We start from the raw sequence: 12,351 nt of genomic DNA, 5'->3' as shown, positions 1-12,351 counted from the left end.
CAGAAGTTAGACTTAGGGTGGGTCATTGTAGGAGACGTTTGCCTAGGAAACATTCACAAGTCGAACACTGTGAACGCCTTATGCACAAACACATTGGAAAGCAGACGTCTATCCCTTTTCCAACCTTGTCCTAACAAATTCCTTGTAAAAGAGAAACTTGCCAACTCTCTACATCCAAACATCATGGAAGGTAGTTACACCAGAGACTTCTTGTGCAACAGAGATCACCTCGGGTGCACTGTCTTCCAAAGAACAGAAGAAGATCATAAAATAGCCTACTCTATTGAAGATAAAACCTTGCTAAAGATAATGGAACAAGAATTAGACAAATAGCTGGGTAGCACCCCTACCTTTCAAAACACAGAGACCCTGTCTTCCCAACAACAGACAGCAAGCATTAAAACGCCTTGCTTTATTAAAGCACAACTTCCAAAAGAAACAAGAAATGAGAGAACACTTCTTTTCATTCATGGGCAAAATATTAGAAAATGGCCATGCAGAGGTATTTCTATGTTTGTATGTTACATATGCTCTTACTTGCTGTGTCATGTATACTGTGTTATGTGATAAAGAAAGGGATTGCGCTGCAAGAGAAGAATCTTTTAAGTGTTCCTATTCTCTTCTTACATTCGGAAAATTCTTCAGTTAGATGGACCACATTCAATGATTAATTTTCAACAGTTGCATGGAGACCTAAAATGCAGTGAAAAAAAACGCACTATGGGGTAGTATGTTCCAAACACCAATCGTATCGGATGTATGCCATATACTCACAAGGATCGCTCGTACTGCGCACAGAAAAAGACCGGTGTGTCTTCAATCAAGGAGCTCTAGTTGTAAAACCAGCAAGGACCAGGAGCCGCTTGTTCAGGAGATGTTTGATCTGAACTCCGATCCCACTAGGAGAGCGTCACTTCAAGGTAGCAACCGTCTCACACTTCCATAGAACTCAGAAAGGAAGGAAGGCGCAGAAATAGTGAAGTACATCTCAGCGGTTACAGATAAAAATGGTTTATTGTACTTACAACAATACAGGAATAAAATCGTGTTTAAGAACAAGGTATGTTGCCCGACCCGGGTTTCGCCATAATGCTTCGTCTGGACGATCCAGGTCGAAACCCGGGTCGGGCAACATACCTTGTTCTTAAACACGATTTTATTCCTGTATTGTTGTAAGTACAATAAACCATTTTCATCTGTAACCGCTGAGATGTACTTCACTATTTCTGCGCCTTCCTTCCTTTCTGAGTTCTATGGAAGTGTGAGACGGTTGCTACCTTGAAGTGACGCTCTCCTAGTGGGATCGGAGTTCAGATCAAACATCTCCTGAACAAGCGGCTCCTGGTCCTTGCTGGTTTTACAACTAGAGCTCCTTGATTGAAGACACACCGGTCTTTTTCTGTGCGCAGTACGAGCGATCCTTGTGAGTATATGGCATACATCCGATGCGATTGGTGTTTGGAACATACTACACCATAGTGCGTTTTTTTTCACTGCATTTTAGGTCTCCATGCAAGTGTTGAAAATTAATCATTGAATGTGGTCCATCTAACTGAAGAATTTTCCGAATGTAAGAAGAGAATAGGAACACTTAAAAGATTCTTCTCTTGCAGCGCAATCCCTTTCTTTATCATTTATTCTACAGACTTTTTTTCCCACATTGTCTTGGGATTTGCAGCGCTTGAGGGGACTGATTTCCTACACAGAGACTTTGCGCTTTTTATTCCATACTGTGTTATGTATATATTTGCCTCATAGTAAGCACTGTTATATTTCTTGTTGTAGTTTTACACCGATCCTTTTAAAGCTGTAAAGGACCCCCAGCGTCTACCTCAGTGAATTGTTAGGAAAGAGTTTAGCTGCCTGTCAGCTCATTCTCCTGTCAACGTATGAGGGTGGCCGAATGGTTTGCCTCCTCAGTTTTACGAGATTTTATTTTCATTACAATAGGCTTGTAATGGTCTTTTTGACCATAAAGTGATGCTTTAGTAAGGTGGAGTTTTTTTTATTTATTTAAAGTATTTTCCTAAATTATCCCTGAGAGGCTACTGTCTATAGTATGAACCAGGGGCATATTATAACACCTTTGTACAGGTGATGCCCAGATACTGGAAACTGATTTATGGCCATCAACTGCAAGAAAAGAATCACAAGTCTCTCTAGTGCGATGAGTTTGGCTGGTCTCAGAATGCCATTTTTCTAAACATCCTCAGGCATAGAGATTTTTTTAAAATCCAAATAGGAATGATGAGAGCGAATTATCACTGGAGAATTCATTAAGTGCTACAGGATGTAGAGTTTTGCAGCTGCACACTACAGTTCACCCCAGGTTACATCTTTTATTTAAACTGCTGTTTTCTCTTCCCTTGAGATAGGAGATGCTGAAATGTCATTCCCTAACACATTTCACAACATACACATGAAAAGCTTCTGATCTTTTACCCTTGTAAAGTGAAGCAGGACTTCTGTTTGTTTTAGCACTGGCTGATACTTCAGTGGAATGTGTTTCCCTGTGTACTTTTTCTCTGCTCGTCCACGGCGCCTGACCTCTTCAACATGTTAAAGTCGGATGCATTTAATTTGCTTGCTGTTCTTATATTAATACAAGCCGCAGTTTGAGATATAAACAAATATTCCACCCGAGATTTACTGTGATCTTCTGATAATAGAGACATTGAAAGAAAGGGCAATTTTTGAAGTAATAAAAACTCTGGGGAAGAATAAGATGGGAAAACACTGAAGTGGATTGTTTCGAAAAAAATTTAATTGGATGTTCTTTTTCAAAGTTCACAATATTAAAGGGGTTATGCTGTGTCAAATGTAAAAAATGAAAATCAGACATCATATAGGACATGACAATTTCTAGAACCAGCCCTGTACCTCACATGGATCCAGAGATCTCCCCATTCATTGCTCTGCTAGATTTATATCAAGCTGACAGCTCAAGGGGAGTGTCTTTTCTGCTGCAGCTAAGAGGGGCGTGTCTCAGCTCTGCCTATCACAGCTCAGGAGGAAATTGAAGGATGAAACTGAGCATGTGCGGCCATCAAAGTGAGAAGGACAAAGAAATAAGAAAAAAACAAACAGCAGGTGGCGCTATACAGAGGTGCCTAATAAGTACTCAGGTTATGACGATCTTGCTAATCCTTTGTCTTGCATAAACATGATAATTCCTTAAATACTCGGCTGCGTACAGTTTAGACATTGGTCACCCTGGAAGAGCGATCTATAGTAGTGGATTGCTCACCTCTAGAAAGAATACTTGCAGGCCTTAACCCTGGGTTATAGAACCGACAGGAACAGAGTAGAGAGGCTAGGAAGATGCCTCCCTCCAGATATTCAGCTACATGGCTGTTGCTTTCTTGAAGCCTCATGAGAGAACTGCATTCAACTGAACTCTCACTTGGATTTACTTGAGCTCATCTGCACTGGTTTGGATTTACCTCAACCAGGAACTGAACTGAACTGCACAGCACACAACTGCACACACATTTGCACAGAACTGCACAGCACTGCACAGCCTAACTTAGGTCTGAGCTAAGATATATATGCACACTAACACTGCTCCATCTAGTGGAGAAACAAGTGTAGTGCACCCTGACTAGGCCTGTGTAAAGGATATTTGCATGTAAAATCACATTGTGACATGGAGAATATGACAGGCGATAAAATACAAAATACAGGCATATCACATGACATTAATACATAATTAAGATACGTTTGCGGGGCCCACGGTTACTTGAGTGGGACACTGCATACCCCTGTAGTATAACATGTGTCGACCCCGACACAGCCAGTAGCTGGAAGACGGTCATCTGAAAAACACCAATACATACGCCATATACAATCACCTCCAAAAAGAGCAAATATAAATATGGACTTTGCAATGTAATACAAATACATTTTAGGCAAATATGTCACATATCACATATCATATATATATATCAGTAGCAATTTGGGTGAATAATGGGCGTTGACATTGTTCAGTGCTTGACGGGGAAATTTGGGTGACGTTCATCAGTAAGAGCAATAAAGTCCATGGCAAGTAATAAGAGTCCCAATTAGCATTGGTATATATCAAAGTGCAAATATAATATTATAGCATATAAAACAGAAAATGTCTTTCTGGGCATATGGCTGAAAACATTATAAAACATGGTCCATTGCAAAAATCCTAATCAACCTGAAAAGGGGGTTAAAAAAGGAAAAATGTGCAAAAATAAACAGGCACAACGGTGATAGTGAATATTTGTTGCTCAGTAGGGAATCCTGAAACAGGTACAATGTGGCATTTGGATCAAAAGAGTGACTTTAGGAACTTGTCACTAGCCGTGGTGAACTGGCAGCAGCTAAACATTGTAGCAACAATGGTAATACCCAACTGGAAAAGTCATGGTTAATTGGATAAAGTGAGCAGGCCTATTCACAAATAAGTATCCATTCCTCCTTGGTCATCAAAGATGGTGAATCCAGACTCTGCTTTTAATTGAGGTCGGTAGTTTGGATCAAATAAAGGGTTAACCTTTGTAATGGCATTTGCTGGTAAGTAAATTGGAAAAGGACCTACCCATTGCATTGACTCTTTAGGTTGTGGGTCAGATACTTTTGGTAGACGGACGCTGCTGGTAGCATAGGATAGTTTTCTTGCAGATGCTGAAATCATAGGCACATCAGGAATAGCTTTGGTATTTAACCCCTTAGTGACCACCCATACGTGTTTTTACTGCGGTCACTAAGGGGCCTTGGGCTGGAGCACTCCAGCCCAAGTTAGCGATAAAATCAATCGCTGTAGCTCCGTGCCCGCAGCTACCGGAGGTAGCTGAGGGCTCGGGGCAGTGATCAGAGACCGTGACAAGCGGTCTCTGATCACGTGATCGCCGTGATACACTTTATCACGGCGATCACAGAAAATGCCGGCAGCGGAGCTGCCCGCACTAAACTTTCTCCCTCCTCTTATGTAACAAAGGAGGGAGAAAGTCTTCGGTGCAGAGATCGGGTCCCCCAGCGCTTCTGGCCCTAAGCTGGGTCCCAATCCTCACCCCCCACCCCCCCCTTACCCTCAAGAAAGATGGCGGTGGCGGCCCGGCACATGCGCAGACTGAAAGCCGGCCGCCGCCGCTCACAGTAAGGTCTCTCACCTTAGGAGAGGAGAGAGAAGTTCAAATTATGCCCCGATCGGGTCCCCCAACACCTCTTCAACATGTTAAAGTCTCAAAGCCGGTGACTGTTGGTTCCGTACCGCAGCTCCTACTCACCGCAACGTGTCTCTACGATAACCCGCCGGCGTCCTCGCTTGCCACTAGCTGTCACGTGGTTTCGGTCAAGGATCGCGAGAAGGGCCTTTCAGTTAACGTCTTCGAATTGAAGGTAGAACAATCCTGGGGATGTAGGACTTTGGAGTGCTCCAATTTTGTTTAGTCAGTCCATCCAAAGATATTGGTCAATATTTCCAGTAAGTGAAGATGCAGGGGTGATGCAAGGATCAACTTTTGCTCCAGTCCTGCTCTTGACGATTACCGGAGGGAATATAAAAGGATATGACGGATTAATGGGGGTAGAGCCACTGAGGAAGGGGAAAGAAGTCCCCGAAACGCGTCTGGCGTGATTCACCCCTGCATCTTCACTTACTGGAAATATTGACCAATATCTTTGGATGGACTGACTAAACAAAATTGGAGTGCTCCAAAGTCCTACATCCCCAGGATTGTTCTACCTTCAATTCGAAGACGTTAACTGAAAAGCCCTTCTCGCGATCCTTGACTGAAAACACGTGACAGGTAGTGGCAAGCGAGGACGCCGGCGGCTTATCGTAGAGACGCATGTTGCGGTGAGTAGGAGCTGCGGTAACAGTCACCAGCTTTGAGACGTCACTGGTAAGACATTAAGTACCACCTAACCTACTATCTCTACCTAGCCACCAGTTATACATTTGGCTAAAACAGTTCTGACTATAGAGTCTTTATCACGTCTGATGGATTGAATCTCTGCCTGACTGGACTTAACACAGGCTCACTGTGCGTTCTTGTGGAGTAATTACCTCCCCAAGGTGAATACCTGGACATTTTTGTAGGAATACATTGCTGTCTATAATAATATATCCTCAGAATCTAGAGGAGGACTTCTCTATTACAGCCGTTGGATTTCCCTTTCTGTACAGCTAATTAAGGGACTATACATGCGATTTCTGAGAGATTTATCGTGATCTATTCTTTCTCTCTTTGTCCCTTTGCAGATGCACCGTTTTAATATTTTTTTGTATTATGTTTATACCCATCATTACCATAAGCATGAATTGTGTAGCCCATGTGTGACCCAATTGGATCCTACTGGAGTCACGCAGTGTAATACTTTTTATATTACATAATTTTATTGTATTTTTATTGTCTATTTTTAGGAGTATATATCCAATAAATTGTGATTTCTCTCATGTGATACACATAGATTAAGTGCCAGCCTTATATATTTTATTAGATTTTACTAGTGTCATTTTGAGTACTGAGACGGCACATATCTCTTGCATTAAAGTAGGCCATAAAGGATCCGGCCTAGGGAAACCTCCATTAAAATTTAGGCAGGAGCATGGCGGCCTCTCCAGTCCCGGAGAGTAAGCTGGTGGCTCACCCATTTCGAGTACTGCAGCTCTGGGCTGTACATCGGCAGATGCTGGAGTCTTGTTCATTGCTCCGGTGCCCGTCGTTTTTGGGAGCGCAGTCTCTTACATGCTTTCAGACAGCAGGACATTCATCAATCCTCTCCATTGCTCAGTCAGACTTCCTCTTTGTTCGGGCACGCCCCCTAGGTAATCCAGTATAGGGGAGGCGGTGCATATATTGTAATCCATGCTAATGAGGCTTGGTCTGTGGCGCAGCAGAAATATTTCTACTATTTCTTTTCAAATTGAGTGGCGCCAAGTTTTCCCGCTTTTAGGGGGGAGTGTCTTTAGTTTCTACCGCCAAGCTGCTCAGTGATGGCGCAGCAAACAACTACAAGTCCTTCGGCGGCCATTTTAAATGAAAAAACAGTCCATTCAAATACAGCAAGCAGCATTACTGACTTTTCTAAAAAATCCACAATTTTGCAGTTTTAACAATGTGGTTTTGTAGTAGATGAATAGCGCAACACATGCAAACAGTCTTTAAGCGGTTTTAACAATTCCTTGGCCCAATAGAAGCAATAAACAGTTGGGGCTCATTCACAATAGGCAATCCACAATAAAGCAGTGTTTTGCAAGTCCTGTTCTATAAGGCAGAGAGGATATTGATCCTGTTCGTGACGCCAATTTAATCTTATGCGGTATGCCAGACCTTGCAGGGGAATTATGTGTGAGATCACGGTGTGAGCAATAGGTGGGCTGAGGTAAATACAGTTCTGGTTACTCACGGTTATGTCGTCCCTGGGAAAGCTTGCAAAAGAGTGAAAAGGAGAATGGCACAAGAATTCTCTGGGGCACACTCTGGTGTAAGGGACACTGGCCAGATGGTGGTTTGAGGTGCCCTTGGTGGTCTGTATTAATGTGCCAGTGGCAATGTCCCTTGTAATGGTGACGCCAGTACCTTTTGGATGGAGGTACAACCATAAACTATAGTGTTAATAGAGGAATTGAGTCTGAGGCAAGCAGGATAAAACTCCAAATGGCACTTTACTAATGATGACCCTTGATTACAATACATCTATAGGCAATAAACAGTCTCTTGATACAATCCGGCATTGAGCTCAATCTCCCATGCATATGGGGATAGGGAAATGCAAATCCTCAATGAAGTACAGGCTCTTGTAATACATAAGAAACTACTGCTCAGACTAGGCTGGTAATAATGAAAGTCTTACACTGGTAACAACTCCGGCCTGATTCTAATCCTTGATTAAAAAGGTGCTTTTCTGAATCCTGAAACTTCTATTCCAATGTTGCTCTGACAGTTGGCCTGACTGTCCTCAGGATTTAAACTGGAGATGTAGCTATCTCCTACACCTAGTACAAAAGTGCCTAATAAGTCCTCAGGTAATGACTATCTTGCTAATCCTTTGTCTTGCATAAACGTGATAATTCCTTAAATACTCGGCTGTGTACAGTTTAGACATTGGTCACCCTGGAAGAGCGATCTATAGTAGTGGATTGCTCACCTCTAGGAAGAATACTTGCAGGCCTTAACCCTGGGTTATAGAACCGACAGGAACAGAGTAGAGAGGCTAGGAAGATGCCTTCCTCCAGATATTCAGCTTCATGGCTGTTGTTTTCTTGAAGGCTCATGAGAGAACTGCATTCAACTGAACTCTCACTTGGATTTACCTGAGCTCAACTGCACTGGTTTGGATTTACCGAAACCAGGAACTGAACTGCTCTGCACAGCACACAACTGCACACACATTTTCACAGAACTGCACAGCCTAACTTAGGTCTGAGCTAAGCTATATATACACACTAACACTGCTCCTTCTAGTGGAGAAACAAGTGTAGTGCACCCTGACTAGGCCTGTGTAAAGGATATTTGCATGTAAAATCACATTGTGACATGGAGAATATGACAGGAGATAAAATACAAAATACAGGCATATCACATGACATTAATACATAATTAAGATACGTTTGCGGGGCCCACGGTTACTTGAGTGGGACACTGCAGATGCCTAGCAACTTGTGCTAAATTTACAAAGTATGTGCCATTTTGAAAACTTTGTGCAATTTCAAGCAATTATTGCATGCATTAAATGGGTTGTCTGAGATTTTGATACTGATGGCCTAACCTCAGATCGGTGGGGGTTTGACTCCTAGTTTTAAGAGACCATGGCACCCTGGTGAGAGCTGCTGTCTCTTCCTAGGCCAGTGACATCACGTTCATCAGTCACGTGGCCTAGGCACAGCTCAGTCCCCTTCAAGTAACTTGGGCTGAGCAGTAATCCTAAGCATAATCGCTATCCAATGGTTGGGGTTGTGCTAGGTAAGCTGCAAGGAGGACGCTGCGCTCACTGGAGTGAGCTGATTAGTGGGGGGGGGAGTGCTTGGTGTTGGAACCCTGTCAATCTGATATTGATGACCATTAATATTAAACACCTGGAAAAACCCTTTAAAGTCTGTCCTGCTCCTATGGTTGAGCACCCTAATCTACAGCCAATGTAAGGAAGTTCTCTTATGGTGCGTTCATACGTAGTGGATTTTTATCAGGATTTTCTGGCAGAAGATTCAGACACATATTACAGTGGCAGCAGAGTAGATGAGATTTTAACATGCCAATATCCGCAACTGGCAATAATGCCAATTTCAATAGATGTATTATTTATTATCTATTTTATGGAATTGCATTGGCACTGTGTTATAAAATCATGCATATGATTAATCACAAGTTTTTCTCACAGTTGCTTCTTTTTCTTTTTCCTTTCCATTCTTTTCTCTTATCACCATTCACCCTCATCACTACTTTCACTTATTTCACTCTTACTATGTCTCATATTGCTGGCCCTTTGATTCAACTTGTATAGTTCTGTATTATTATGCTGCTCGATATAAGTGGGAGGTTCTGTATACGTCCGATCATGTGATTTAATGGTTTGGTGCCCTTTTTTCTCCCTTTCCCTTCTCCCCTCCTTTCCTGTCTCTTCTTGCATTTGAGGACTATAATATTGATATTATACTTTTGGAGACTGTTCTGGCCCCTTTTTTCCACAATGAGAATCATAATTGAATTTGCATTGCGATGGTCATTAATGCCGCTGCTATCTGCCAACCGAGCGGCCTATCGGCATACTAATTGAATGCTGATGGGCGCGGCCGGTGTGACGATGTGCTGATGCAGCGGTCACGTGTGCGTCACGTGACCTACGTGTCATGATGACGGCACGTTGAACTCTAATGACCCTCATTGATTTCCTTCTTTCCTTACCACCTGACCTGTGATGCGAGTCCCCATTGGTGAGTTAAGCTCCATCACGCACCGAATGAAGATGATTGTATTGATTGAGCGATATATAAGAAGGTAGAGTTCTCATTAGTTTCCTATCCCCGGAAGAAGCCAGGTTGCTGGCGAAACGGCGTTGGGAGAAGGAGACTGAGGGATCGACGCGCTTACCTTGGGTATTTTTCTTAAATTCTTGAATTTCACATTGTTTACTGATGCCCCTATTGGATAATGTGTCCAGGTTTTTTTTGTTCTTTGGTCTTTTTTGGCCTGTATGTGGCATTCTCCAATACTTCTTTATATGCCCATGTGTGTTGATCCCCCGGTCCCCTTTTGGTTTTTTTTCCTTGCTTGAATATGCCTGCTTATTGCTGTTTTTATACCTATATGTGATTATATGTATTCAATAAAGATTTTTTCTTATTATGAGATGGAGCTTCAGTTCTATTGTTTGGGTATTTCACATATTACAGTGTGGCAGCAGAGTAGATGAGATCTTAACATGCCAATATCCGCAACTGGCAATAATGCCAATTGCAGTCATTACAGCCTTTAGATGACGTGTTCAAGTGTGAAAAAAATCCAGAAGAGCATGCTTCCGGGTTAAGACCGTCACCCCCATGCGGCGATCGGTGACGCCAGTCATTCATTCTAATATGCTGAGTCTCTTAGAAGAAACCCAGCGTATTTGAGCTGCAGTTCCTATGTTTTCCCAGCAGGTGGCAGGTTAATATAGGAGATCAGCAATTAGAGATTTTACTATACTCCTATGGGAGTATAGTAACAGTCTTAAAAAAAGATAATAATAAAAATAGTAGACACTGTAGCCTCCTAGAGGGGCTACAAAAAATTTTGAAAAAAGAAAATAAATTATAAAAAATAAATAAATAAAAAATATAAATATTTAAATCACCCCACCTTTCCTTAAAATACAAAAAAATACATGAATAATAAAAAAAATATAAACATCATTGCATCATCACATCTGAAAACGCCTGTACTAATAAAAATATTTTTTCACTGCCTTCCTAGAGCCATAACTTTTTAAATTTTCCATTCAAATAGCTGTATTTTGCAGAACAAGTTGTACTTTCTAATGGCACCATTTTATATTACATACGATGTAGTAGGAAGCTGGGGAAAAAATTCCAAATAGGTGGAATTAGAAAAAAATATGCAATTCCAACACAGTTTTATGGGTTTTGCTTTTACAGCATTCCCTATGCAGTAAAACTGACCTGTTCCCTTCATTCTCAGTGTCAGTATGATTACAGCGATATCACATTTATATCGTTTTTTATATAGTTTTTTATAGTTCTGGTGCTAACTTCCACGCAAGGGTTGTGGGTTGTTGGCCCCCCTGCTGATATTAATGGCTTATTCTGAGGATAGTAGAGTATGTACAGGTGAAACTCGAAAAATTAGAATATCGTGCAAATGTCCATTTATTTCAGTAATGCAAATGAAAAGAAATTGCATTAATGCAGCTTAAAATTAGAATTTTGTGAAAAGGTTTAATATTCTAGGCTCAAAGTGTCACACTCTAGTCAGCTAATTAATCCATACCCCCTGAGCAAAGGGAACCTCAAAATTGTGACTTTGGGGTTTCATTAGCTATAAGCCATAATCATCCAAATTATAACAAATAAAGGCTTGAAATATCTCGCCTTGCATGTAATGAGTCTATCTCATATGTTAGTTTCACCTTTTAAGTTGCATTACTGAAATAAATGAACTTTGCACGATATTCAAATTTTTCGAGTTTCACCTGTATGTTGTATACTTTGTTGTAAATGTGATTGATGTAACCACTGCAAAAAAATTCATAGATATAATTTGCTTAGTTTTACTTTGTACTCTTCCTGTACATAAAAAAATCAGCAGGTTTCTGGCAATAACTGAATTTTGTCACTTAATCTTACTTACTCATGCCTGTTCAATAATTCTGGTCACATTATTTTCAGATGAGGATTTCAGCTCACCAGGACAGAGCAGGTAAATTTTAAGTGGCTCATAAACTCAGAACAAATGACATCAAATGTGATTTAGTGGCCTTTTAACTGCAAGAAAGTTATAGGTATATTTCGAATGGCAAATTCAATAAATATATGTTGCTGTACTTCAGATGATGCTACTGTTTTCTGAAAGTCATCATTTTCAAGTTAGACTTAAAGGGGTTGTGCAGAATCCTAAAAAATGCCATTAAAATGTGTAAACCTCATCTAGTCTCCTACAGAACATAATAGTATACCTGTCAACAGTGGCATAGCTAGAAATGACTGGGCCCCACAGCAAATTTTTGAATGGGGCCCCCCTCCCCCAGTAATTTTTTAGCGACCCCTCCCTTTCATGCCGCCACCATTCCTGTGGCTAGTAAAGATCTCTCTCTCAGACCAGGGCCAGCTGCTGTTCCATCCGTTTTCTACACTGTCTATACTGTCACTGTATATAATTTCATTGT

This window comes from Bufo bufo, chromosome 5 (assembly GCF_905171765.1).
Source record: "Bufo bufo chromosome 5, aBufBuf1.1, whole genome shotgun sequence".
Taxonomy (NCBI): domain Eukaryota; kingdom Metazoa; phylum Chordata; class Amphibia; order Anura; family Bufonidae; genus Bufo; species Bufo bufo.
Note: the sequence above shows the minus strand (reverse complement) of the source record.